The following is a 27,630-nucleotide window of genomic DNA, read 5'->3' on the forward strand; positions in this document are numbered from 1 at the left end:
AACATCTAGATCAGAAATAATTGAGTTACCTGGACCAGAAGGAGAGGATTTTGGACACTCATCAGAAGAAGAAGATAGCAGTGGAGAATCTGAATTGGTCTCTTGTACCCAAGTAACTTTCTGTCTACCCTTGTCCCTGACATACACTTTGCCGTCTTTCACTGCAGATGGAAAGTCAGCATTCTCAATAGTTGGATCATCAGTAATAATAGTCTCAGGAGCCGCAATAACTGATGGTGATGGTAGTGATACAGGAGTCTCAGGAGGCGCAATAACTGATGGTGATGGTAGTGATACAGGAGTCTCTTCACACCAAGGCTCCCCCTGAAGAGATGACGGGGACACCGGGGATGAGAGAAAATACGACTGGGATTCAAAGAAAGACACATCCATAGAGACAAACCATTTGTGAGAGGGGGGATGATAACACTTGTAGCCCTTTTGAGTGGCGGAGTAACCCAGGAAGACACACCGAAGAGACCGAGGATCCAACTTACTACAGGTAGGAGAATGATTATGAACAAAGCACACACACCCAAAGGTTTTGGGAGGAATGGAGAAGGCAGCAGAAGCTTGGAAGCCAAACAAAACCTGAAGAGGAGTTTGTTTAAGAAGAACTTGGGTAGGAAGCCGATTGATGAGGAACGCAGCAGTGAGAACCGCTTCCCCCCAATAGGATCGAGGAACGCGCATTTCAAAGGATAAACAACGCGCAATATCAAGAAGATGCCGGTTTTTACGCTCGGCAACACCATTCTGTTGAGGGGTATTGGTACAAGAAGTTTGATGAATAATACCATGAGTGGCAAAATAGCTGGCAAGTCCAGAATCAATGTATTCCCCCCCATTATCAGAACGCAGAATTTTGACAACTGCCCCAAATTGAGTGCAAAGCATTTTATGAAAATTTTGAAACACAGAAAACACCTCACATTTGTCCTTCATAAGATACACCCAGGTAGTCCTAGAACAATCATCAATAAAGGTGACAAACCATCGTTGACCCTTTAAAGACACAAAACGAGAAGGACCCCATACATCAGAATGAATCAAAGAAAAAGGAACTAAACTTTTATTAATAGAAGGAGCAAAAGAAGCTCTGTGTTGTTTGCCAAGTTGACACGACTCACAATGAAACTCAGAAACATTATGTTTCAAAAAAACAGAGGGAAAAAGATGCTTAAGTAACAAAAAAGATGGATGCCCAAGACGGCGGTGCCACAGCCAGATGTCTTCCTTGGTAGATGGAGACTGAATGGATGAGTGAGCCAGCTTGTCTGCTTGATCCAAGATATAGAGACCATTCTCGTGTCTACCACTGCCAATCATCTTCCTCGTGATAAGGTCCTGAAACAGACAATGGTCAGGGAAAAACGTCACACTACAATTTAAGTCCCATGTAATACGACTCAAAGACAAAAGATTAACACTAAAATTGGGAACATGTAGGACAGAAGATAAAGGGAGAGAAGCAGTGGCATGAATTAAACCTTTCCCAGACACAGAAGAAATGGTACCATCAGCAATGCGAACTTTATCCTGCCCTGAAGAAGGGGTATACGCGGAGAACAAATCAGAAGAACTAGACATGTGGTCGGAAGCACCAGAATCGATAATCCAAGGTAATGTTTGATGAGAGAGAAAATCACTTGTAGAAGAAGCTAAGTTACCTGACTGGGCAATGTTACCTGAAGATGAACTAGAGGCCCGACGGTCTAGCAAGTGGCGAAGAGCAACCTCCAACTCAGAAGTAGAAAACCCCGAGATATCAGCAGATGAATCAACTGGAGCTGTGGACTGTGGCTCAACTGTATCAGAATGATGGGCTCGGGCATTGGGCCCACGGCCTCGAGACTGTTCGGAGCGACCCCCTCGAGAACTAGAACGGTCTCCACGACCGCCAGATGGTTGCCCATGCAACTTCCAACAAGTCTCACGGGTGTGGCGAGGGCGACGACAAAAATCACAGAAGAGTGTATCCTTCTCAGAAGGAGGGCGAGAACCACGATCCCCATCTCGAGAAGGGGCAGAAACTAAGGCAGATCGATCAGAAGAGGCAGCCGGAAGCATAGCAAAACGACGACTCTCCTCATTCTGCACATAAGCAAACGCTTCTTGGAGAGAAGGAAGAGCATCCATACCAAGCACACGACTCCGAACAGGATCAAACTCCACATTCAAACCTTCCAAAAACTTGAAGACCCGCACTTGTTCAACAAATTTCCGATAACCAGCAGAATCTGTGGGGCAGACAGGCTTGTAGTCTTGAAGATGATCAAGTCGCTTCCACCCATTGCTAAGGAAAGTAAAATACTGGAGAATAGTCATCTCACTCTGAACAGACCGGTCAATAGAGCGTCGTAACTCAAAAGTCTGCGAGAAATTACCTTTGCGAGAATACGTAGTGGCCACAACCAACCCATGATAAGAGAATTGGTAATCTCCCACTGATCATAACCTGTATCGGTGATACTGGGAGCCTGAACACGCCCATCAACATATCCCATCTTCCCTTTGCTCTTCAAAAATATAGTCAAACTCTGCGACCACGCTAGATAGTTCTGACCATTAAAGAGAGAGGTGGTGATTTTCTGGCCAGGGTGGAGGGAATCGGTCATCGAAGTGGTCAAAACAGGACTCGCGCCTTGTGTAACAGGCTGTGAAGTAGCAGACTCACTAGTCAATTCGACTATAATGACGTCACGACGGAACCCTCACAAACACATCCAGAGTGAATCACAAACCCGAAAGATGGGAAGATAATAATGAATTTTAAAATAAAAAATTTAAGAGGACATTTTTTTTTTTTTTTTTTTTTTTTTTTTAGAAGACAGATTAAGGAGAGGCAGATATTACGAAGATAGAGAGAAAGATGAAGACGAAGGTGTTACGTGCAGAGACAGAGAGATGTCATCGAGGACAGACCACAGGGCTCCAAGCTAGCCGAGAGAGAGATGAGCCTGTGCCTTCGACTGGAGTCGCGACTCCGACTGGGGCTGTCGGAATCCTAGGTGCCTTCGACTGGGGCTGTCGGAGCCCTAGGTTGTGCCTTCGACTGGAGTCGGGATTCCGACTGGGGCTGTCGGAACCCTAGTTGCCGTCGACTGGGGCTGTCGGAACCCTAGGTGGCTTCGCCGGAGGCTTGCAGGCTGGGGTGGTGATGCTGTGGCTGCCGGAACCCTAGTTGCCGTCGACTGGTTTTGTTTGTTTTGTTTTGTTTTGTTTTTTTTTTTTCTCCTTCTAGGTCTGCTCTGATACCATGTTAATTTTTAGAAGAGAAAAAAAGGTTAGGGTATGAGTGGTTAATCATACCCTTTTATATTAAATCATAAACATAAGTTAAGGCCTAAATAAAGGCCCATTACAGACTGAATGAGAATAAAAGAAATATCCTAACACTTCTAACAATCCCTAGTGAGAAGCTGTTTGAAACTGTTTTCCTAGCTCTATCTTCTTGTTTTGTGAGCCCAGTTGTTTTATAGTTTTTTTGATAAATGTATTTACTTCCTATTCTTGTCCAGTTGAGATACAATTAATTGTGTGCATATTCATGCATGTGTATGAGTTGTGCATGTCTTTTGTCCTGTGCATGAAGAACCTTGGCATGAATGCTGAAGCCATTGACAGAACTGCATTAGGAAAGTTAGGTCAGACAAAGCCCGTATCATAAAATATAATAATAATAGCATTATCTGCAATGTCTTCCCATCATTGTGACTGCATTATCTTCGCCATGTTTCTGAGTGTGCAAGTGATGAGCTCATCTTCTGAGATGCACAGCATTATTCCATTCATCTACTCGTTTATGAGGTCAGGAACAACTTTATGGATCCTTCTGCTTGATTTAAGTCCAATGTGGAAACTAGTCAACGAAAGATGTAAAATTACTTGGGAAAATTACATTCCTTGCGCCATGAGGTGAAAATCATGAACAGGGTTAATTGTGAATAGTTACAGGCCACACGTCATGACGTTAAAATTACTACCCGGCGTATGGATTTAATTTCCTTGTTTGAAGGGCGTAAATGTTTTCAAATATGATTTTCTTCATCAATCAAATAGCTGGCACAAAAATAACATTAGTTGCCTTCTTAGTTTATGAATTCTGCAGGATATGTTTTCTGACAAAGTGCATTGACCTCATTTGTCTTTGTTTTAGAAAACAATTATAACTCAAGTTTGGAATTACATGCTTGTATCAGTTGACAAGAAGTTAGGAATTGGGTATTTTTGAATGGGGTTCCGGCGCCTTTTTGATGTGTTACCAATCACAACTAGGAAGATTCTATATTATTGGGTTATGTTTTCGCTTCAGTTTAAGAAATAAAACAGTCAATTTATGAGAAATGGTCTTTTTTCTCACCCTTCTTCTTGGATTTAGCATTCCTTGAGCAAAATGTACAGTTTTGTCTTTTGTCATTAATCAGTACTTGTACTACTGGTGACTCCATGCAAATATGAAGTTACCGTTGAAAGACAGAATACAACATTCAGCTTCTGGAGTTCAAAGGAATCCTCGACAACTATAGTCATGTAATCATAGTTAGATGAGGTGGTCTTGAGGCTTTTATGGGGTTTACATTTACTTTTTTGATATCTAATGATTGGAGAGTTGTTTGTGAATATTGGTTTGTTTTCTTCGTATATTTGATAGTGGTTTTTCTTTGTCTTCACTTGTAAGAGGACTTATTGTCCTCATCTTGTAACCTCACTTTCTTTATCAATAAATTATGTTTTTGTGATTGATAAAAAAAAAATTTAAAAATTACATTAGATGGTGTACTCCTGCTTCCTTTCTATAAGGGTAAAAAATGGTGGGAGTGTTTCTTTTTGGGAAGATACTTAGCTTGGGGATTCTTCTTTTGATGTGTTGTTCCCACATTTGTACCATATGGTCTGTTCTCATAATGTTCCATCGCATCTATAGTGCTTTCCCAATCGGCACCGATTTCATGAAATTTCAATTTTTTTATAGAAATATTAATGATCGTGAATCGATTGAGTTGGCAACTTGGCATCCTTGTTGAACATCCTTTAAGGTTTTCTCCTTGAGACCCAATTTCAATGATAAATGGGTTTGGTCACTTAATTCTTCGGGGATCTTCTCAGGCAAATCGTTTTTCAACAAGATCATTGGTAATCACAATGCTCGTCCTTTTTTCCATCATTCTACGATTTGGAACAATTTGAAGCAAATCGTTAAGGTTTTTGTGTGGACTTTGGCTCACAAGAGTCTTATTGCATATTTCAAAACTAGGCTTTGTGGAATTGTGTCTTTGGTTTTGTTGAGCGCAATGCTAGAATCTTTGAGGACAAATTTAAGGACATTGATTCTCTTTGGGATTGAGTGTTTTTTTATCCTAATTTGGGGCTTTGCTTTCTTTTCCTTTTAAGGGGATTCAATTATTTTTGGTTTTTAGAATCGTTGGGCGGTATGTCATCAGTAGTCTATAATCTTGATGAGTTTTGCTCTTTTTATTTATTTGTTCCTTTTTTGGTGGACTTCTTGTTTCCCACTTTCTTGTAATTTTCTTTATTTTAAACACTCCCCATTTGATTTACTGAAGTCAATTCCTGACAAAAATATTTGTGTTTTATTATTGAGTTACCTCACTTTTAACCTATGAAGCGTGGACACTCCAAAACCGGTGCTATGGCAGTGTATGACACGCGGACACGCCAGGGACACGGGGACACGTACGGGACATGCCAGATGGCATGTCCCTTTAATTTAATGATTTTTTTTGTAGGGGACACAGCGGGACACATGTGTCCATCATATCGGAACAAGAACGAACTCAGAATAGAAGAGAGAGAGAGAGAGAGAGAGGCTCGTCGGGCATACCTAGAAGGTCTTCGCTGGTGAGTCGTCGGTGGTCGGTTGTCGGTGGTTGGTCTCCGAACGTCTTCTTCGTCTTCGTCTTCGTCTTCGTCTTCGTTGCTCTCAGTCTCTTTCTCTCTCTCTCTCTCTCTCTCTCTCTCTCTCTCTCTCTCTCTCTCTTTCTCTTCGATTGTGATCTCTGTCTCTCTTCTCTCTCGTCTATCTCTCCTCTCTCAGTCGATCTCCATCTCTCTCGTCTCTCTGTCTGTCTTGTCTCTCTTTGCTCCTCTCTTTTCACCTCTCACCTCTCCCTCGTCTCTTTGTCTTCTCTCTCTTCTATCTCGTTTCTCTCTGTTCTCTGTTGATAGATATTTTTATTTATATTTATATATATGTTATATTTTAGTTTATATATATATTATATATAATATATTATATATATTTTTGTATTTATATATATTATATCTCTTCTCTTTGTCTTCTTTCTTCGGTATCTTTTATTTATAAATTTATATATTGTAAATTTATGTTTATTATATATTTAATTTTTTCTTTATATAATGTTTACAATATATAGAACATATGTTTATAATATTTAAATGTAATGGTCTTTATATACACATTAAATTAATATTAGTTTTTATTAATTTTGATTATTTGGTAATATAAAATTACCCTACATAGCAAATACGTAACATACATATTTAAAAAAATAATAATAATCTGTCGTGTCCCCCGCCGTGTCCGTGTCTCCATTTTGTTGAAATCGCCATGTCCTGTGTTAGTGTTTGTGTCTGTGTCTGTGCCCGTTCTTCATAGCTTTTAACTTATAGCTAGCTGCAAAGAAAAATTTTCTAAGAACACTCTCCATTAGTTTAAAGGGAATTTAATTCCTGTCACAAAAGTAGTGCTTTAGTGAGTGACCTTAGTTTCAACTTACTGCTAATGATATTGTTGAAATTGATGTATAGAGAAATAGAGAGAATGAATTATGTATTATTGATTGATGTAATGTTATATTTATTACAATGATTCATGATTCCTATATATAGAAGAGGGTGAGTGTGTAGTAGGTAAGGAGTAGGTGAAGTGGAGGTGGTAGTGGTGTAGTGGGTTAGGTTTAGTGGAGTAGGTGAGGTGGTAGTGGTGTAGTGGGTTAGATTTAGTGGAGTAGGTTTAAGTGGGTGAAGTAGGTGATAGGTTTTAACAGCCCCCCGCAAACTCAAGGGGGATAGGAACTAGCCAACTTGAGTTTGGAGAGAGTAACAAAACAAGAAAATAGACGAATACATAAAAGAAAAGAGGATAGGAGACACTGTATGGTCGTGTCAGACCGATGGTGAAGACACTGTATGGTGGTGTCATAACGTTGTAGAGGACACTGGATGGTTGTGTCAGACCGATGTAGAAGACAGTTTATGGGGTCATGTCGGACCGTTGTAGCAGACAATGTTGTGACAGTTGTTGTGACAGTTTACAGAGTCTTGCTGGACCCTTGTAGAAACTAACCGGAATCAATGTCGGGACAGTTTACAGAGTCTTGTCGGACCCATAAAGGAGCTAATCGGAATCAATGTCGGGACAGTTTACAGAGTCTTGTCGGACCCATGAAGGAGCTAACCGGAATTAATGTCGGGACAGTTTACAGAGTCTTGTCGGACCCATGAAGGAGCTAACCGGAATCAATGTCGGGACAGTTTACAGAGTCTTGTCGGACCCATGTAGAAGACAGTTTATGGGGTCATGTCGGACCGCTGTAGAAGACTGTTTACGGGGTCATGTCGGACCGATGTAGAAGACAGTTTATGGGGTCATGTCGGACCGGTGTAGAAGACACTGTATAAGTGTGGATATAGGCTGCCCAAAAGATATACATGTAGATATATATATCGAGCCCTCAAAAGTCGCGCCCTCAAAAGGCGCGCCCACTTTATCAAAAGATGTGCCCGACAGAAATCATCGAGCGGTGAGCCATCAAAAGGCGCGCCAGACACGCGGCGATGCACGTGACCGACAGAACGCGTGTCAGCCTCTTCGTCAGGGTCTTTATAAACCGAAGCGGAGGCTGAGGCTTGGAAGCATAACAAACCAGTTGAAACCTCTGCATTCTCAGAGAGCTTGTCTCGAAGAGCTGCAAATCTTGAAACACTCTGTAACCAACCCTGTCTGACAGTACCAATCGGTAATCGCTGCTTCTCTGAAACACTTAGCAACCCAAAAACATGGCCTCTTCTTCCTGTCCAGCTACCCAGAACATGGCCTCTTCTTCCCGTGGTCTGCTTACTCTCTTTCCCGACCTCAACGAGTCCACAAGAGAGATAACCGGTGCGGTTGCCCTTAAACCTCAACCAAACGCCCCTGAGTTTGCTCCGTTGACCTTTCCTATGCGGTCTGTGGAGCAAAGAATGGCAGCGCAATCAGATATTGAGGCGAATCAGTATACATTGAAGTCATGTGTGGAAACCATGACTGCGGTCACAAACTTGTCGCACCGGCTGCAGAGTAGGACAAATGAGGTGCAGCAGTTAAACGCCCAACTGGCTCTGCTCCAGCGCATGTATAAGGATGCGCAAGTAGAGATAAGTGTGCTAAAGGCGGAAAATAAAGAGTTGAAGCGGAAGGCCACCGTGATGTTCCGATTTGGAGGGCCGCCATATGTTGCAGTGGAGGAGCAGGGAGTAGTGATCATGCCCAGTAGAGTGGGAAACACGGAGGCAACACCGGCAAGGGCCGCCCAGGACGGAGGCAAGAAGAGAAGACCGGCGGCAGAGTAGAGAAGAAAAATCCCACCTGTGAATGTGGTTGTTTGTTTGTATTTTATTTTATTTTATTTTATTTTTTTTTTTTGGGTGTAAAATTGTGATCGGGGTTGATCCCTGAGATGAAGAAAATATGGTTTGGTGTGCAAAGCTAGATGGGATGAATGGAATTGGAAAAAGATTAAAAATAATGTGAAAGAAAAATAAAGAAAGAAATAATAAAAATATATTTGAAATCAAAAATGAAAGATGAGGGAAAGAAGGAAAGTGGTTTGGAAAAAATAAATAAAAATAATGGAGTTTTTTTTTTTTTTTTTGTTGCAAATCGTATGGCAGGAATGACATAATACGGAGCAGAAATAATAATGGAAAAAAGAGTAAAAATAAAGTGAAAGTAAAATTAAAAAAAAAGAAATAATAATAATATATGTGAAATTAAAACGAGAGAGTGAGGGAAAAAAGAGATTGGGTCACGTGGGTTTCTTGGCCCACGGTTTTGTTAAAACCGGCAATGGTGTTTGATATATATATATATATATATTTTTTTTTTTTTGTTTTAATAAGAATAATAATAGGAGAAGAATACCCAGGTATGGGGAGAGAGAGAAGGAGAGAGTTGAGTTGCATATGAAAAGATGGGACCACGGGAAGAGAGATGCCCAAGTGGGTTGAAATATTAAAAAAAAAAAGTGGTTGGTTGGAAAGCAGAAATAGGAGAGAGAATGAGTGGTGGGATTGGGACAACCCATTTATTGAGGAGAACCCATTATCAGTCCATTGAATTAAAAATAAAAAGAAAGGCGTTGATGGTGGAGACAAGTTTGAAAGAGGAGCATGCTGCAAAAGGTGGAGGAACATAAATTACTGATGCATTAGCCTTTGTCTCGGCCTTTGCCTCTGCAACCGTGTTGAAAACAGGAAGTCCCAAATGCTCTGTTCCACCCTTCTTTGGGGTAACACCTCCAACCATCTTAGTGCCGTATTCGATGGCTTGTTCGGTGTGAAATGTGCCATTCTTGCCGGTAATACCTTGGCAAATGACGCGAGTGTTCTTGTCGACAAACACAGGCGGAGGAGGCGCCGGAGCAGCCGCGAAATGGCGAGACTGAGTCAAAGCATGAGAAGAAGAAGAAGAAGAAGTGGGCAAAATAGAGTCTGCCTTAGGGCAAAGCTTTGAAGATAGGTTGGCGATGAGTTTCGTGGCTTGTCGAGCCATCTCTCTCTCTCTCTCTCTCTCTGGGATTTTGGGCTCTGCAAAAGTGAAATACACAGTGCGGCGAAAGAGAGAGAGCAGTTGGTATGATCTCCAACTCCACAAGTGTTGCTAAAAGCTTGAGAGAGATCGAGGAATTCGTCGGAAGACGAGGAAGAGGACTTCGATTCGGAGAGGTGGTGAAGAAGAGTGAAGGTATGTGTAGAGAATTTTAGCGGACTAGGTTGAGGTCCGGCGGACGGCTAAGGTGAGGTTGCCGCCCGCCGGTGAAGCGAAAATATTAGGTTCTAAACCTGCTCTGATACCATGTTGAAATTGATGTATAGAGAAATAGAGAGAATGAATTATGTATTATTGATTGATGTAATGTTATATTTATTACAATGATTCATGATTCCTATATATAGAAGAGGGTGAGTGTGTAGTAGGTAAGGAGTAGGTGAAGTGGAGGTGGTAGTGGTGTAGTGGGTTAGGTTTAGTGGAGTAGGTGAGGTGGTAGTGGTGTAGTGGGTTAGGTTTAATGGAGTAGGTTTAAGTGGGTGAAGTAGGTGATAGGTTTTAACAGATATGATATGCTTCAAAGAAATCTTTTCCAGGTACATTGTGTGTTCTGTTAATGTAAGAAACTTTTTGTTGGACTGAGTGGGAGATTTTCTACAACCTTTCTTAAGGACATAGAGAGGCACATGTACAATACTAGTTTCTTGTTGATGTTCTTCCTTTCTTTTTTAGAAAGTGAAATTTTATTGCAATGATTGAGTTAAGAATGTTTGCAAACCATATTTTGACCATGTATCTCCAGGTGTTACCTAATTAACCTTTTAATCTTATTGTGTCTTAAATGCTTCTGGTGTCTGGAACTGTCAACTTGCCTGCAATATTTCATCAATAAATTCTGGTAGAATTCAATTACCTTCCATCGTCATCTAATAATTTTGATGTGTTAGCATCATGTAATTCAAAAAAGGTGGAGAAAACAAACAAGGTAGAGTGTAAGGAATAGGAGAAGGTGTATTCCAAAGGTTTGCACAATCTGGGGGATGTGGATGAAAGGGAAATGATGAGCACCCCTTCAAGGGAGGAGACTTTGGATGGGCTTGTACTTTCTCAAAGTGTGGCTTCTAAAGATGTGTCTTCTACTCCTAGAGAAAACGAAATCAAGGATGAACTAAAAGAAATATGGATTGCATTCTTTGTTCTAGAGATGAGACAAAGAGGAAGCTCGACAAGAAGATTCTTTATCTAAAGCTTGCATGGGCAAAATCCTTTGCTAAATTGTCTATCAATCCTAAGAACTTTATTGTGAAATTGCAAGAAAATGTGGGATAGTGGTTTTCGTTCTTTTTATGTTTTGTTTTTGTGTCTAGCTTCTCAGGTTGTGAGAAGTGTGTTTTGTGCACATTCTTTTGGGTTGTGAGAGGCTTGTTTCTTGGTGGTCTGGGTTTGAGTGTCCTTTGTGCCTATTTCTCTTGGGTTGTGAGGGGCTTTCCTTTCTAGGTTAGGTCCTTTGTGTGCGCCTCTGTAGCAAGGTGGCTTCTTGACAGTGTTTTGAGTTCCGTTGTATATTCTTCTTTTTTGGGTATTTTCTTTTTTGATAGTAAAAGCCTACTAAAAAATGGTTTTGGCTGCTCATTGGAAAGTACAATCCTATCATTAATGAGTACAAATCAATTTGCAGCTGGCTTGATTAGAACCATAGGGCGCCAAATAGGTTGACCTTTGAAATTGACCCATGTTCTGTATTCTCATTTGTAGCCACTGTTCCTTGGGTTGTTTAGTGCTCTCAGGAAGTTGAGGCTTTAGCCTAGAAAGTGGATCCCAATTAAAACAGGGGGCGGCAAGTAGAAGAGCAGGAGAAGGTGGAGAAGCAGAACAGTGAACAAATTGCATCACTCATGGTGGATACCATGAATCAAAGAAAAAAAGCTTTTAGAGTACCAAAACGTGGTAATAGCCTCTATATTTTGAAGGTGCTTTTTACATTTAATATTATTGATTTGGTAATATGATTGTTATTGGTTTCAGTTTGAATTTGTTTCGTTCTATCTGTTGAAATAATTTTCTTTTCTATGTTGTAAGGATTCCTGACTAAAAATAGTGGAAGTGTCTATATTTTATCAAATACAGGACTTTATATGATATATTAGGTTGCACGTCCTAATCTTGCATCAACATAAAACATATGGTGATCAGCAGGATTTGAAGTTTTAAGGCTAGAGGTGTTTTCACCATTGTAATCAGCTTGGAATGTTAGCAGAGTCTAATATGTTCCTGTCTTAGAATGAGATGCATTTGGATATTAGTTAATTAAAAAAAAAAAAATGCCCAATTAGTACACATTAATGTGTGTTTGGATATTAGATAATTTATTGATATAAAATTTGATTATGTTAGTGCCGGAAAAATTCTTGTGGAAGCAGGGATTTGAATGAGCTTCAGATGGTAGTTCTACAATATCACATAATATTGAAAAAAGGGATCTGGCATTATGCTAGTCTTGACAAAGATTAAATGCCAACTAACTTCTTGGTAGGATAATTCTAGATTCTGGTTTGATTGAGTGGGTAGTTGAATTGTTATTTAACAAACTTTATTTCTTCTTTTGAAGATTATATTTGGCAGAAAGCAAAAATGAAGTTTTGACCAAATTTCATTATGAATCAGATTAGACAAATTGAACATTGTGGAGAAAATTTTTTACCCATTGAGAAGTTAAGGTGAGCCAGATTACCTATAGATGTGTCACATAACCCCACTCATAAAGTGGAATATCATAAGTTCAATAAAAGTTCCTCTGGGATAAAATGAACTAGAGGCAACATAGCATTTAGACTTAACTTGAACTTTTTGGAAATGGTGCTATACCCAGGGTCATCAAAACAACAGGCATTTTTATTATACACTATTTTCTTCGTAAGGAACCAAAATGGTAATAGTGACATAAATGCTCCCATTGATTCCTTTTGAGTGCTTGGACATGAAAATCAATCAAATTGTCAAGGAGTGATTCCCTTGACCTTGTGAAGAAGGGTCCTTGCAGCACACAATTGCTGCAGCAAAATCTTGTTAATAACATGTAGAAAGTGATTTTTTAATTTATTTTTTTACTTTTATAGCTGAATTGTTTCCACTAAACCGATACATTAGGTTCATTCAATAGGGGAAATATTGTTTTTCATCAAAGTCAATGAAAGCTACGTGAACTTAAATCACACCATTAGATTTCTTTGGTTTAATATGAATTGGTAGCCCCAATTGAAAACTGGCATTGGATCTCTGCAGAAAGCATCGTCAATGCAGGAAAGCTTACATGTGAACTGGGTCACCAAGTAATGAATCATAGCTAGTGTTTCAATTCTGGCAAACTCATACCCAGGACACATTCTTGGTCCTCCTCTGAATGCCACAAAGCAGTCGGGAGGGGCTGGTGCTTGCTGCTGAAATTTTGTTGGATTGATCTTTGATGGATTTGGGAAAATCCTCTCATCCATGTGAGTCATGCTTGCTGCCCATACCACCTGTTTATCAGAAATTTGTGTTACTTCTAGCTCTTATTTTATTTACATCACACACGTTTGGTCTGGTAATTAATCTTCAATAATGGAAATATTAGCAACTTTTACACATACTTGCCACCCTTTTGGTATTAGATATCCTCCAAATTCTGTATCTTTGAGGACCCTCCTAAAGGAACAGAACCCAGGAGGGGTTATCCTTAAGAGTCTCCATTGCTACTCTCCATGTGCACATCTTGGTAAGATCATCCCATGTGAGAAGCTCCCCCAGGGCCTTGCTTTTAGCAATCTCCTCTTGTTCTGCAATCTCAGAACAGATAATTTTTCAGTATGTTCTATTTTCTAGTATCCTTTTATCTTTTCAGTTCTTAAATCTTTCTCATGAATCATGATGAGCGAGCTAGTTCGGGGCATACCTTGAACAATAGCAGCATGAATGGATGGTTCATTGGCTAAAAGCCTGATCAAGAAGGTAAGGAGGATAGAGGATGTGTCATATCCTCCAATCATTATAATGACCGCGTTGTCCTCAATTTCCTCATCAGACAGTGGAGCTGAATTGTCTTCATTGCGGATACTAAGCAAGCAAGTGATGAGATCTTGATGAGGGAAGCACCATTTTTTTTCCAAGGCTACCCTCTTCTCACTTATAAAGTCCATGAGTATGGTTTGGTACTGACAGCATTACTTCAATCATGTTTTGAAATAAACCTCTTAGTGCATCTCTTCTTGCTCCCCAATATGAGTGAACAAATAATATTGAATGTGAGGGTCTTCATCAAAGGCATCACCTATATTATCAACAAACTGTTTCATACTATTAATGCAAGGAGGAAAAATTAATAGGTTAACATGTCTAAGGTCCAATGGAAATTGTTATTTCTCCATGTGTATATGTGGTTGGTTTTGTAGATTCTCAAATAGCTACTAGCCAAACAGAAACCTCATGAGCGTCTCTTGTTCCACTCATGACTTCATGATTTGCTTTTGTAAAGAAAGGACCATCTTCATTTCATTATAATTTTATTGACTAGTTACTAGACAAAACTATGGATTTAAATCTAGAGTTTTGAAATTTACATCAGTAGTTGCAACATATGTTGACCTCATTTTTGCCATGCCAACGCATCTCCATGTGCTTTCTAACTTCATCCATCTCCCAACATACTGTTTTAATGCTTCAGGCTTCAAAAAGGATACAAGTGATGCCCTTATTCGCTTGTGATCTTTGCCACTCAACTCCAGTATATTTTTCTCACCACAGACTCTCCTCATCGATGCTGGTTGCTGGTTGGAAAATGTCTTGCTGTCACACGTGTATATAAATATGTTTGCAGCCTGTCCATGGAGAAAAACCGTAGGAGTTCCAAAGAGGCTGAGTTTGGAAATGGGACCATACTTTCTTATTCTTTCATGGAACCATGCCTCACCCTTGTTCGCTCGCATGGCATGTAGAAGGCTGAGGCTATGGCCTATGATGGGTAATCCCATGGAACCTGGTGGGAGCTTGTTGGAAGTTTTCTTGGTTAGGAAGAGGAAGATAGGAATAAGTAAAAGTAGCAAACTCAGGTAGTTAACAAATTCCATGGCTGAGGGAAAGAGAGAGAGTGGTATATTGGTTTTGAAACTTTAAGATGGTGGAAGACTATACTCACATGGACAATTTTGAGGTGATAAGGACGACCCTTCTTTTACCTAAACAAATGAGAGAGATTGGCCCTTTGTTTGCTTTGTCACTTTCTTTTTGTAGAGAGAGAGAGAGAGAGAGAGAGAGAGAGAGAGAGAGATTGGCCCTTGTTGTCTTTGAAGTTACAATCTTGCTTTGTCATTTTCTTTTTGTAGATACTTGTTGTCTTTGTAGTTACAATCTTGCTTGTCATTTTCTTTTTGTTTTCTTTAGTTGATGATGTTGACATGAATAGATGTTGTCAATATTTGTTGGGCATATAAGCTATATAATGGAGTTGCTTGGACATTTCCATAGTGATTAAAGCATTGCCTTCTGAAAAGGACCTGCAATGTTTTCCGTAGTTAATGATGTTGATATGAATAGATGTTGTTGTCAATATTCGCTGGACATATAAACTACAAAGGAGTTGCTTGGACGTTTCCATAGTGACTACAACACTTCCTTCCAAAAGGGGCTCTATTTCCAATGAGCAACAACAAAGGTCCAAACTTAATTATAAAACTATTTGTACTCTAAAATTTGTTATGTTCATTAAAACAAGAGCCATAATTCTAGTGTTCAAAAATGCGATTAATCACATTAAAGGAGGAAGAAGAAGAAGAAGAAGAAGAAGAAGAAATGGAAAAGCATTGGTGGCAAATGACAATAATAACACATTATCTTCTTATTGTGCGATAAGACGACAATTATTGGCACCTGAACCTTTTTCCCTTGCATCATCTCCTCATTTCACATCATCACTTTTTCACCTCACTGCTTTCTGTCTCCCTGTCATTTCTCTCTCTCACCCTTTTTTACACCGATGATTTTGATAATATAGGAATTGATGATAAAATGATGTTGTTCGTCTTGCTCTTGAAAATTTTTGACTAAAAAAAATAAGTTTTTCAAATTTTTTTTGGGGTGCTTAATACGTCCTTAAGCAATTGAAGCTTCTTTCTGGTTTTTGTTTTTTGAGTCTTCAAAATTTAGTAAGGCTTGTTTAGGTCATAGGATGAGAAATAGGCTTTTTTCCCTTGAAAATGTGAAGTCCTTGGGACATTTTGTCAAGAAAAAAAAATGTGAGCATTAAGATTTTTACATGGCCGTTTTATAATTCAATTCTCCATTCACTAACGCTGAGTGATTATAGGTGGGTTTTCATTCTATTCCGTTTTTCCAAAGTAGAAACTTCATCTGGGTTTTGAAGTTTTAAAAAACCTTTCTTAGTTGTGGTCTGAGTAGTAGGGTGAAAGACAAATGATGAGGGGGAGAGAGAAAAACTGTTGAAAAGCCGAGATGATGAAGAGAGACAAGTGGAGAGAGGCAGAGAGTAAAAGGTGAATGATGGTTGAGCTAAGCCCTAGAGGAGTAACCAATCAGAGAAAAGGGTCTTAATTTATATTGAACAGATGCACCACATACAAGTTAAAACAAAAAGTATCATGGTATGTCATCCTTTTCTAAAATGGAACTTTCATGCTGGAGCAAGAACTAGCATGAAAATCAGTCTAGACCTAAAACAGACTTGAGGGCTCTTGCTACTGACAGGAATGAACCTACTTCTCAAGACCAGGTATGCAGCTTGTTGGTTGCATTGAGTATGTCGTGGTTAGTTAGGCTTAGTTTACTTTGTAATGAATGCAAACAAAAATAGGCGGCATTTATGCTAACAAGGGGAGCTGAAGATTTCCTTGCTACTTCAGTACTAAGACAATAGCTGTTGTACTATTAAACAAAAATAGTTGTACTATTATGATTAAGTAGTTGTACAATAGAATACCATTGGCCTTGACCTTAGCTAAGTTCTCGAAGTTGAACAACCTGTCCTTTATAGAATTTGAACACCATCCCATTTCAACCAAAAATACAACCCTGGCTGGATTAAATATATGAAATTTCATCTAAGACCTCATTACATAAAAGTTGATTTTATTGTTTATATATTACAGAGGCAAAATTGCCTTTTGCTACACATTCTCATGGTACAAATTCATCCCATGGTATTCCTAATTCATGCATTTTTGGGTATTTATTGTTTAATGGGATTGTTTATCCATGCCTTTATTTTCCTTTTTGTTTTTTTATTGGGTGTGCAACTAAACACGAACTATGCGAAACTTATCAAATTACCAATCCAATCCCAACTCCTACCAGGGTTATCAAATAAGACCTTATTGTTGGTAGATCCCAAGTATGTCTTTGCATTGCAAATAGTAATATTGTTCAAGGGGGATTCTCTGTTGTGATTGGTTCAGGGATCTACATCAAGTTTTGTTTTGGCATGGTTTATGGTTCAATGATAAATCTTTGAAAGATGAGTTTCCTAGACTATTCTTGATTTTGTCTCAGAAATAATGATGTTCTTTTGTTTGATGGAAGCTTGAACAAGTGGTGTTTGCAATTTAGGAGGAGTTTATTTGTTTGGGAGAATGTCCTTTTGGATAATTTAATGAATACTTAATTCGCTTTGCTTCACTCTTGATATGGAGGATAAGCTGTAATGAAAGTGGGATAAAAATAATGGAACCTATTCGATTAGATCTTTTTATATTGTCTGTGAAAATTTATCTTGTGGTTTTGAGGTTTCTCCTCTCAAGTCGCATCTCTTTTCTAGAATAATCTTCACCCATTCAAAGTCAAAATATTTTGTTGGCAAGCTGTTAAAATTCACCTACTCTCCACCTACTTCACCCACTTAAACCTACTCCACTAAACCTAACCCACTACACCACTACCACCTCACCTACTCCACTAAACCTAACCCACTACACCACTACCACCTCCACTTCACCTACTCCTTACCTACTACACACTCACCCTCTTCTATATATAGGAATCATGAATCATTGTAATAGAAATCAATAAACATATATCAATCAATAATAATACATACAATTTATTCTCTCTCTTTCTCTATACATTATTTCTTACATGGTATCAGAGCTGGTTTAAAACCTAATATTTTCGCTTCCCCGGCGGGCGGCAACCTCACCTTAGCCGCCCGCCGGACCTCAACCTATTCCGCTGATAAAATCAACAAAGATTTGTGCAACTGTAGTCATGTGTGAGGCTGATGGAGACGAATTCTTCACCTCATATGACGAGACAGTCTGGAACTGGAAACACTGCAACATTCTGCTCTGGAATTCTGCAGCAGCTAGATTATAGCTTGGTTGAGTGCCAAGCTTTGGTTCTTCCACCCACTCTTGAACTTGCCCAGCAAAGTGTGAAGGTTCATGCTTGTGTTGGAGGGACTAGTGTGCGCGAAGATCAGCGCATTCTCTCCAGTGGGGTTCATGTTGTTGTTGGTACTCCTGGTCGTGTGTTTGACATGTTGCGGAGACAATCACTTCGCCCTGTTTGCATCAAAATGTTTGTCTTGGATGAAGCTGATGAAATGCTGTCACGAGGTTTTTAAAAATCAGATCTATGATATTTTCCAGTTGCTGCCACCCAAAATCCAGGTTGGGGTGTTCTCAGTTGCTGCCACCCAAAATCCAGGTTGGGGTGTTCTCTGCCACAATGCCACCAGAGGCTCTTGAAATCACCAGGAAATTCATGAATAAGCCTGGAAAGAGAAAAAGCTCATGCTAGGATTTGCGAAGTGATTCGCTGCAGGAATTTTGGCTTTGGATGAAACCCTTACCATACTCCACTCATTCTCTCCAACTGTTCTAACTTTTTATTTTTATTATTATTATTATTATATCAAATAATCAATGCACTCATGTTCCCCACTAACAGTGTCCACTTTTGACCCAAACCATTTTCAATCCATCATTTCTCCTTCACCTTTTGCACCCCACTCACCGACTCTCTCTCCACTTTATCACATGGGTTTGTCCCTCTCTCTCCTCCATTTGATTTCAAAAATCACTTATTTTTATTTATTTTTTCCAAATCACTTTTCCTCTTTTTTAAATACCCCACTTTATTTTGAAACAATCGCACTGATGTTTTTCATATAATCCATCTATAAATATTTTTTATCTATTTTCTTTCTCCCTTGTTTTCTTTCATTTTATTTTTATTTTTTCAACAAAACACTCCCAAAACAAAAAAAAAAAAAAAAAAAAAAAAACCAAAAAAAAAAACAACATTTTACAAACTTGTCATTTCTTCATGCCGGGGATCAACCCCGATCAGCATTTTACACCATAAAAAATAAAAAATAAAAATAAAAATAAAAATAAAAAATAAAAAAAAAAACACAAAACAAAACAAAACACAAACAACACAAATCGGAACAGTGGGATTTTTCTTCTCGCCTATTCCGCCGGTCTTTTCTTCTTGCCTCCGTCCTGGGCGGTCCTTGACGGTGTTGCCTCCGTGTTTCCCACTCCACTGGGCACAATCACTACTCCCTGCTCATCCACTGCAGCATATGGCGGACCTCCAAATCGCCACATCACGGTGGCCTTCCGCTTCAGCTCCTTATTTTCCGCCTTCAGCACACTTATCTCTGCTCGCGCATCCTTATACATGCGTTGGAGCAGAGCCAGTTGGGCGTTTAAATGTTGCACCTCATTTGCCCTACTCTGCAGCCGGTTCGATAGGTTTGTAACCGCAGTCATGGTTTCCACACATGACTTCAATGTATACTGATTGGCTTCCACATCCGACTGCACTGCCATTTTTTGCTCCACAGACCGCATCGGAAAGTTCAACGGAGTATACCCAGCGGTGTTTGGTTGAGGTTCCAGTGCCACCGCACCAGTTCTCTCTCTCGTTGACTCGTTGAGGTCGGGAAAGAGGGTGAGCAGTCCACGGGAAGACGAGGACGAGGCCATGTTTTTGGGTTGCTAAGTGTTTCAGAGCAGGGTTTACAGAGTGTTTCAGACTGCCAAAATTCAGAGGTTTCCAACTGGTTTGCACAGCCTCTGCCTCAACCTTGGTTATATAGCCGAGGCAGCCACGCGCATCGCGCGCCTCTTGCCACCAGCCGACAAACGGGCACGCAAGCCAAGGCGCCCACGTGCCTCGCCATCATGTCTGGCTCGTCTTTTGATGAATTGGGCACGCCTTTTGATGGCACGCCTTTTTTGAAAAATTGGGCACACCTTTTGAGGGTGCGACTTTTTAGGGGTCCGACAAGACTCTGTAAACTGTCCCGGCATAGATTCCGGTTAGTTTCTACAAGGGTCCGACAAGACTCTGTAAACTGTCCCGACATTGATTCCGGTTAGCTCCTTTATGGGTCCGACAAGACTCAGTAAATTGTCCCGATATAGATTCCGGTTAGTTTCTACAAGGGTCCGACAAGACTCTGTAAACTGTCCCGACATAGATTCCGGTTAGTTTCTACAAGGGTCCGACAAGACTCTGTAAACTGTCCCGACATAGATTCCGGTTAGTTTCTACAAGGGTCCGACAAGACTCTGTAAACTGTCCCGACATTGATTCCGGTTAGTTTCTACAAGGGTCCGACAAGACTCTGTAAACTGTCCCGACATTGATTCCGGTTAGTTTCTACAAGGGTCCAGCAAGACTCCGTAAACTGTCACAACAACTGTCACAACATTGTCTACTACAACGGTCCGACATGACCCCATAAACTGTCTTCTACAACGGTCCGACATGACCCCATAAACTGTCTTCTACATCGTTATGACACCACCATACAGTGTCCTCTACATGGTTATGACACCCCCATACAGTGTCCTCTACAACGTTATGACACCACCATCCAGTGTCTTCACCAATGGTCTGACACGACCATACAGTGTCTCTTATCCTCTTTTATTTTTATGTATTTTCTTGTTTTGTTACTCTCTCCAAACTCAAGTTGGTTAGTTCCTATCCCCCTTGAGTTTGCGGGGGGCTTTTAAAATTCACCTACTCTCCACCTACTTCACCCACTTAAACCTACTCCACTAAACCTAACCCACTACACCACTACCACCTCACCTACTCCACTAAACCTAACCCACTACACCACTACCACCTCCACTTCACCTACTCCTTACCTACTACACACTCACCCTCTTCTATATATAGGAATCATGAATCATTGTAATAGAAATCAATAAACATATATCAATCAATAATAATACATACAATTTATTCTCTCTCTTTCTCTATACATTATTTCTTACACAAGCTATTCTAGGTAAAGTAGCCTCTCAAGAAATTTTTAGCTAATAGGGATAATCCTAAATGAGTTTTAAGTGCTTTGTCCAATGTGTTTGAGATTTGTCAAATCTGTATACCATCTCTTCATTCATTGTCAGTTCACTTGGGAACGCTGGTCATGTTGTTTAAACCAGTGCGGGTGGTGTTTGTTCGGTTTTCCCTGCCTCTCTGTTTGATATTTTTATGCGGTGGTTTGATCCTTCTTTTCGGAACCTTGAGAAACGATTTTGGGTGACCCTCTTCTACATGGTTATCTGGTTAGCTCAAAATGCTACTGTCTTTAACCACTCAGAACAGCATGTTCATGATGTGATTCACCGAGTAATCTTGTGTTTCGCTCTTTGGGCTAAAGCTTGTTATGTTATTGTTAACTACCCGGTGTCTGGTATTATCAGCTACTTGACAGGATCACGAAACTCAAACTGAAGCTTCTTTCAAAGCTGCCTTGACAAACATTGAAGTGATAAGATGGTTGAGGTGCGAAGGGGGCTTGGCTCTTTTTTATTGTTCTTCTTGTTGCTACTGATATGTTCTTTGATGTTGCTGGTGGTGTAGGGTTGCTGTTTTGCTGTCTAGGGAGGTCTTTCTTTCATGAAGAATATTTTCATTGCTATGGGAAGCCTTGAGTTATAATTTATAAGGCTGTGTTGTCGCTTTTTAAGGCTGAGGGTTGTTCTTGACACTACAAGAAAAAGTACATTGCACGGCGTTTATAATATAGCGTTTTTGAAACGTCTTTGTTGATTAGTCGAGCACAACGTTTTGTAAACGTTGTCTTACATCTAGGTCAGACAACGTCATTTAGCTATGTAGTGATCACGCCGGTTCATATTAAAACCTTCTCGCCGTTTGAGACCTTTCAAAACCATCTCACTCCAGACTCTGAAACTCAGATTCCCTTTTCAGAACTCTCTCTCTCTCTCTCTCTCTCTCTCTCTCTCTCTCTCTCTCTCTCTCTCTCTCTCCACTTCAGATTCATCAAATTGTACAACCACCATGTTCAGAAACTCTCAGTTTCCTCGATATCGAGTTTGAACAGAAGATATTGTGAAGGCTCTTGAGGTTGAAAGCCCTTGGCCACTCGCGGTTGAATGATCTACGTTTCTCTCTCTCTCTCTCTCTCTCTCTCTCAGATCCATGATGGTTGTCGATGATTTGAAGGTTGATTCGTGCAGATTTGAAGGTTGATTGTCCAGATTTGTGATTCTCTCTTTCGATTTTGTGAGTATTTAATTCGTTTATTTATCTCTTTTTTTTTTTTTCAGATTGTATACATCCGAGAACACAGATCTGAGATCAACCCCTGTCAAAACTGTCTTTCAATCAATTGATCGATCGATTGTTTTCGTTCAGAACTATATTGATTAATCTTTTGATTGATTTTTGAGTCTCACTCTCTTTTTGCTTATAAATTTCTGCTTCTCGCTTTCAGATTTAGATTTGTTCTGCTTGCATTTCGGCACTACACTTTGGCATAAAGGTACTGAGCATCATTCTCTCTCTCTCTCCTGAAACTTGCTCTCTATGTTCAAGGCATATCCAGACTAAGGCTTTTTTTAGTATTGGTGTTTTTGATAGTGTATGTAAAATGTTTTTGATTTTGTTTTTCAAATTTTTGATTTGGTTGTGAATTTGTCACTAATTGTTATATTGATTCCATGTTTCTTTATGCAGTAAATGTTGCTGCAATTTTTATGAAGTAAATTCATTGAAGATATTTGTTTGATTTTTTTTATGTGGATCGTTGGAAACAGTGAATAGAAGCTCAACGATGAAGAGATGTAGATCTGCCCTCTGTTCGATCAGATCTGCTTTCTCTCTCTCTCTGATTTGCTAATATGGTAATATCAGATCTGCTCTGTCTCTCTCTAGTCTATTATTTTGCCATTTTTAGGAATCTCATTCTGGCATTTGCTTGCTTTCTGACTCTGCTAATAATCGTTTCAGTGTAGTCCCATTTAAATTGATAAACTACTATTTTTCATTGCTTGCAATTGCTTGGAAAGAAAAAATGTGATTTATACAATAGCAACCAACTATATGTAGATGATCTGGCTTTTTATTTTCTGAAGCTACAAGAGATTATCTTATAAAGTTCATTCTGCATCTTAAAGTGTTAGTGGTTTCTAACATTGGTCATTCAACTCTTGGTTTATTTTTTATTTTTTGTTGAGTTACCTAGATCATGGTCCATCAAAAAAAGGGAAAGGACACCCTTTGGTGGCCTAAAATTTATTCTATTTAATCTTGTTATTTCTGCAGTCCATATAATATGCTTTATGCTTGTCACTAGTATATTTTGATACAATTCATGCTTGGGAGTTTATATCGTGTTTCAGTTCAGAATTCAAATGTTATTTTGGATTTGTGGTTCATATCAAAATTTGATTTTGATGAGATGGTTAACAAAATATCAAATTTCAGAAAGTATAATCGTTGAAATTTTTGAAAATGGGAAGTATGAAGATTGCCAATCAAATAAAAAAAGGGTCATATGTTTGAGGTGTATTTATTCTGGACAGCTATATTCTTGACAGTATTCATGGTTGTTAGATATACAATATTTGATTTTTTTTATTGGATATAAGGTAGAGCAATGATATTCACACTCCACTTGTGAGAGGCCAAAAGACAAAAAATAGAGTGAAAAGTTTAAAAGAGAATGGGAATATCATTTCTATTAATGCTTTACTGAACAGGATGAACATGGTTGGTTTTTATTGTATTGCATACTCACTCATACTTTGTTCCAATGTCTATTTTTCTTTCAGCTTGAGATCCTCTGTAATTTGGCGATTTGGAGAAGAAAAAAATGTTGTAAGAATCTTATCAAGTTACTCTCTTGGTTATTAATATCATAGAAAAAAAGAACAAGAGGCTGATTTCTTTGCTGTTTATTCTCTCTGCAGCAGTGTGACTGTTAGGTAAATAACCAAACATGTGGTTGGACTTGGCCTTGGGGAGGTAATAGTGACTGCAGTGTGACTGATTTCTTTTTCTTTTTTAAATTCATCTATAGTGGCCTCAAGTTGCTTGGGCATTAATCTTTGTTTAAGGGATACCTTTAATGTTTGGGATTTCTTATTTTATAAGTAGAGAGATTATTGCTTGTTGAGACAAAGCCTTATAGGTTAAAAGGACTAATAAATGTGAATGTTTGATTAACTGATGTTTGGGATTTCTTATTGCATATGAAAGATTTGTCATTGTCAACCAAAAAAGGGTTGTCCATTTCCTATTGGGAAGAACAACAAAATGTCATAACAGTTGTCGATCTCCTCTTTCTCGATCTTTCTCTAAATTCTCTTTCTAAAAGTTTTTTTTTCATTGTCCACCACAAAAAAGGGTTGCTTTCTTTTTCTTTCATGTGTCTCCCAAATCTCCAAAAAAACCCACAAATCCCTGAGACGCCCAGGTTCAACTTCTCAACAAGTTTTCTAATTCTGGGTAAACCTCAAATGAATCCCTTTTTAGCATTAATAACATTAGTCATATACATCTGCTAATATTTAATTTTTGTTAGACTGCTTGCTTCAATTTGTGATGGTTTATTTTATTTATTTATTTTTTTTTATTTTTTTTTTTTGGGGGGGGGGGGGGGGGGGTTAATTATTGTTCTAATGATTAAATTCTGCAAATTGGGTTGGGATTCTGCTATGGATTTGGCTTTGATTTTGAAAGTTTTTTGATCTTTATGATTATAAGGGCTTTAACTGTAAACCCTCAAGAGGGTTTAAGTGTAATGGTTGGTTTTGGGCATTTTATGGGTCTTGAATTCCAATTTAAATATCATGGGACGTGAATGTTTTCTTGTTAAAACCTAATTGCTGTCAAGTAGTTACTTTTTCATTGAATTCAATCAAAAGTTGTAGCAAGTTGAATTGTTCAGATGGTTATTTACCATTAACAGAGAAGTGATAGTCTTGTGAGTGAGAAGACTTTTTCTTTTTTACTTTCTTTGTGTGGGATTATTTTTGTTTATGGAAACTTTACACATATAGACAATGGGGGACAAGGAATCAGCATCACAATTTATCAATTTCTTTACTGCTTCTAAATTGTGCCAGCATTTAATTATTATTATTGATGGGGAAAGTTGTTAGCAACACAAGGGTAGTCATTGCAGATTTATTAGTAGTTTAGTCTGTGCGAGTGTTTTTTTGTGTGTAGTTAATTGTGCTGGTTTTAATAGAGTGATATATAGAAATTGCTAACAAGTATATAATTTCATCTCGGTATAAAGCAATTGGGATAATTAGATATTAGTGACTGATAACAGGTTTTGTTGATCGGGTGTGCTCGTTTATTGTTGTGGAAGTTGAAAATTTTCCCTCAATTATTGTTTTTCCAAACTATGGTAACAAGTTTTGTTGAGCGGGTGTGCTCATTTTCATTTTATTTTGGAACAGGGTGTTATGAAGATAATTAGTATCAACAAACTGACTTCTGTTGGTTGCAAAGTAAAGATTTGGATTGTAGATTGGTTTGCACAGTTGAACAACAAAATGGGGGGTGATTTGAAGAAAATTCAAACTGTTGGACAATACACGATTGAGATTTGTAAAGTTGTAGGGTTAAATCTCCAAGGAGATAGCGGAATTTTATGGTCTTCAGTTTGGCATTATAATTCAAATTTGAGCCAATCTGTGTTCTTTTATATAAATTCTCAATTAATTCTCAATCTCTGTTCTTACTTAATTCTCAATTAATTAGGCCATGTGTTCTTAAAAATAAAGGGGGGGGGGCATTTTTTTAAAAAAACACCACTAAATGTCATCAAGAAAGGTAGTGTTTTTTGGCAAACTGATGTTATCAATACATCATACGTTAATTGTGACGGAAAAGTAAGTAGGTGTCAAAGACTGCGACGTTTTTGAAATGCTATAAAGCTATTGTGGCAATCGTATCTACGACGAAAATATTAAACGTTGTAAAAACCTATTGCGGTGTTTTTCAAGCCTGGCAGCATTTTTGAAATGCCGGTAAAAGTCAATTTTCTTTCAATGTGATTTGGGAGTTTTGAGAGTTTTTTTGTTGCTCTTTTGAGTTGTGCAGAAATAATAAGTTTTGCTTTTGTTCTCTCTCTCTCTCTCTCTCTCTCTCTCTCGTTTTGGTTTAGCTTTGATTCTTTCTGCACTTCCGTCAGCTTTATTGATGTATTTCATTTCTTGATTTATATCATTAGAGTAATTTTTTTGCTCATAAAAAAAAGAAAGAAAAAGAAAAATGAAAGAAAGTGAAAGGCAATTATCATGTGCTTTTGGATGGTCCTTGGTGAACAAAACATGGAGTAAGGTGGATGCTTACTACTATATATATACATATATATAAATTGGTTGGTGATAGACATTACATTTGGTAACCCACCTATAGGGCTAATCCTTAATGTTAGTTGCTTGTTACAAAAACCATATATATTTTGGTGGGTGGCAAGGCAAGACATGCTAGGTTGTACTCAATGTTGGAGCTAGGAATTTGAAGATGGACAATAATTGTCATTTTTCATGCTATCAAAATTTGATGTGTTTCACGTCTAGCTTGTTTATGGATTTAGTACATGTCTTTTTTTAAAAAACAAATTCTCAATTTTTTGTGTTCCACATATATCTTGTTTGTGGGAGCCTTTTGGAAGGTTTCTTGGTTAGGAGAAGGAAGAGAAGTAATAAAATTAGTAAGCTCAGATGGCTTACAAATTCCATGGTAGGTAGACTTAGTTGTTGCCTTTGTAGTTACAAGCATGCTCACTAGAGTTTAATGGTTTGGTTTTGGAACTAATCTTTTGACTTTTATTGATTGAGAACTAAAATTGACCACATATTACGATTCAATTTGCTTGGATATTTCTATAGTAACTAAGAACTTCCTTCAAAATAAGGCTTGCAATATTTTCCTTAATTGATGATGTTGATATGTATGAATAAATGTTGTTTGTCAATATTTGTGGACTTGGACATATAAACCATAAACTATATAGGAGTTGCTTGGACATTACCCTAGTGACTAAAGCACTTTTTTTCCAAAAGGGGCATGCAATAGATTTCTATTTCTAAATAGAGATCCTATGTCTTCTTAATGTGTGTCATTTTCTATTTCCTCAATATCATTGGTCCTCATGTTCACTTGAGATAAATATAAGAATCAATTGCTAAGGATTCATTGCTAAAGAAACATTTTTTCCCACATGTTTTTATAATCATCTTATGTTTTTGAAATGTTGTATAAGATAGTTCAACTATATTTCTGAAGGAGTAACTTCTTACAAACCTCATTACAAGGCATAAGACACAACGTTAGTGTAGTAAATTAGACTCAAGTGAAAACTTTGCCCGTTGTATAAGTTTACATTTGAAGGAGAGATTGTTGGAACTTTTTGAAATAAAATGGTCCCATATCGGAAAAAAAGCAAAAAAAAAGTCTTTAATATATGTTGATGGATTCACCCCATATACATTTAAGCCTTTGAGTGGATGCATGTTCGAATCAACATGCATTGATTCTAAGTATGGACACTTTGGATT

At 38.5% G+C, this 27,630-nt stretch overlaps 2 long non-coding RNA genes and 1 pseudogene across 9 annotated transcripts in view; 2 read left to right on the forward strand and 1 right to left on the reverse strand.

Annotated features, from left to right (window-relative positions):
• Window positions 1-25,793, forward strand: part of LOC114318587 (uncharacterized) — a 49,156-nt gene extending 23,363 nt beyond the window's left edge. For 2 of the 8 annotated variants that reach the window (XR_014339919.1, XR_014339920.1), the window contains 5 exons: window positions 22,246-22,333; window positions 22,545-22,592; window positions 22,787-22,953; window positions 23,884-23,929; window positions 24,022-24,277. This is a non-coding gene — a long non-coding RNA (uncharacterized LOC114318587). Of the gene's footprint in view, window positions 1-11,548; window positions 11,741-21,080; window positions 22,334-22,544; window positions 22,593-22,786; window positions 22,954-23,883; window positions 23,930-24,021; window positions 24,278-25,521 lie in introns of those variants that run through there. The other 6 variants (XR_014339921.1, XR_014339922.1, XR_014339916.1 and 3 more) reach the window with 6 other exon arrangements.
• LOC114321397 (beta-amyrin 28-monooxygenase-like) lies at window positions 12,998-14,895 on the reverse strand (annotated as a pseudogene).
• Window positions 17,838-19,189, forward strand: LOC145798642 (uncharacterized). Its single transcript, XR_014339923.1, has 2 exons — window positions 17,838-18,444; window positions 18,482-19,189. It is a non-coding gene; the product is annotated as an uncharacterized LOC145798642 (long non-coding RNA).
• Window positions 25,794-27,630: the final 1,837 nt, after the last annotated feature.

The sequence above is a fragment of the Camellia sinensis genome, chromosome 9 (assembly GCF_055761805.1).
Source record: "Camellia sinensis isolate YWXY chromosome 9, ASM5576180v1, whole genome shotgun sequence".
In the NCBI taxonomy this organism is placed as follows: Eukaryota; Viridiplantae; Streptophyta; class Magnoliopsida; order Ericales; family Theaceae; genus Camellia; species Camellia sinensis.